This window comes from Elephantulus edwardii, unplaced genomic scaffold (genome assembly GCF_000299155.1).
Source record: "Elephantulus edwardii isolate Elephantulus edwardi_28Jun2011 unplaced genomic scaffold, EleEdw1.0 scaffold00070, whole genome shotgun sequence".
Lineage (NCBI taxonomy): Eukaryota > Metazoa > Chordata > Mammalia > Macroscelidea > Macroscelididae > Elephantulus > Elephantulus edwardii.
This window is the reverse complement of record NW_006399820.1, coordinates 4,369,464-4,371,342: the sequence shown is the minus strand read 5'-3', so window position 1 is coordinate 4,371,342 and position 1,879 is coordinate 4,369,464. Positions and strand designations below refer to the sequence as shown.

The window sequence follows — 1,879 nt, the reverse complement described above, 5'->3', positions numbered from 1 at the left end:
CTACAGGGAAATTAAAGTTTTTCCTTTATCTCTGAAGCAGTCTTATCCTATAATGTAGGTTCTTAAGGCTTATATAGACTTATCATGGAGCTTTGTTCTTGTTCTTGTTGTTGTGCTCCATCGAGTTGAAATTGACCTAGAGCTCACCCTCATGTGGCTTTTCAGAGGCAGTTAATTGCATGAGAGGATTCTATGGAGCATCTGATGGCCTTGAACAATATGCCTTCTCAATTGCAGTACCATCTTGCCACTAGACCATCAGAGCTCCCCTTGGTTGTAACACTGATGATTTCATGAGGCAGCAGTTCTTTTGTTACTCATTGTCACTGGACTCTGATAAGGATGCCTTTACAAACATAGCATGAGGATACATAGCATGCTGTACTCTCTGCAAGTTCTACAAACAGATCCTTGACCCCACATGGAATTTGAGAAAAGAAGTTTTTCAGCCTCTTCATAGAACAATTGAATATTTGATGGTTAGTCTTTGTTCTTTTGTGATATATGTGGTCCATTTGACTTTATCCTAGAATGTACAGTACTCATTACAAGTTCCTTCCCATATGTACTTATGCTTATTTTTTTTTTCAGTTTTATAACTTTATTTGACAATCAGCTATTAGTTTTCATCCACATTGACGGTCTGTAGATTTTTTTAAAGTGGTCACAGGTACATAGGTAACCAGTGTATACAGCTTGTTTGGGGAATCTTCATCCTCATTACGTGTTCTGGACAACCGTACACGGATGCGGTATGGGACATTCCTTATTCCTTTGGCCCAGACAGCTTTGTTAAGCCTGGTGTCAATGCGAACATCTGGTGTGCCCATCTCCTTCATGGCAAATTTCCGGATCTCCTTTAGTGCCCGAGGAGCACACTTCTTAAATTCCACTCCATGGATGCGCTTGTGAATGTTGATGGTGTACTCTCTGGTCACCACTTCGTTGATGGCAGAACGGCCTTTCTTCTTCTCACCACCCTTCTTTGCGGGGGCCATAGTGCCGGAACAAAGCTGGAAAGGATGTACTTATGCTTATTTTATAGCTTTTCCCCCTATGTTAGTGGTCCACATTTTATGTGGGGGAGACTATTTAGATTTGCTGCCTGACATGCATCAAATGCAGTATAACTTCTTTTTTCCCCCATGAGCATGCCCCATAATTGGGTTTGGTTTAACAGCATATGGACAACCCATCTTCCTGTTGTTCATACTTTGAAGGTTAAACACAACCTCAATAACTTCTACACAGTCATGTTCAGGCTCTTTGCTGCTGATAGGGAGCAGAGTAGCTGGGTTTAGCAAGGACACAATCTCAATAAATAACTACAAGATTTCACATAACATGCTATGGTATTTAGTGAGGTGTGAGTTAGCCAGCAGTGATGCCTCCTGGTATTCATCAGGATAACTACTGCGTGAGATACTTGAACCCTTAAGTCTTGGCCAGGAGTCTATTTATCTGTTTCCTGTACTAACATGATACTGGCTGCCAGTGTTCTCAGGCAGGGAGGCCAATCCTGCAAGACTCCATCCAACTGTTTGGATAAAGGAGCAACTGGCCTAGTCTAAGTAAGAGCCAAGTCTCTGGGTAAGCACCCCTACTGCCACCTTATTTCTATCTGCCACATAGAGTTCAAAAGGTTTGACCAAGTTGAGGAGTCCCAGGGCTATAACTACTTGCAGTTTCTGTTGTTAGCTTCTCAAAAGCTGTTTGCTGAGCACTTCTCTGTTCAGTTGGCTCTTTTTCCTCCCCACTCTGTAACTTCATATAGCGATTTTTGCCAGCGCTGCAAAGTGCGGTGTCCATATTTGGCAGAATTTCTTGGCTTTCAGAAACTTTTTAATCTGCCTCCTGTGCCCCTTCATTTATTCAGACT

General features: G+C 42.3%; 1 pseudogene; it reads right to left on the bottom strand.

The window, feature by feature from the left end:
- Positions 1–619: 619 nt before the first annotated feature.
- On the bottom strand, positions 620–1,001 carry LOC102863497 (annotated as a pseudogene).
- Between the last annotated feature and the right edge of the window lie 878 nt (positions 1,002–1,879).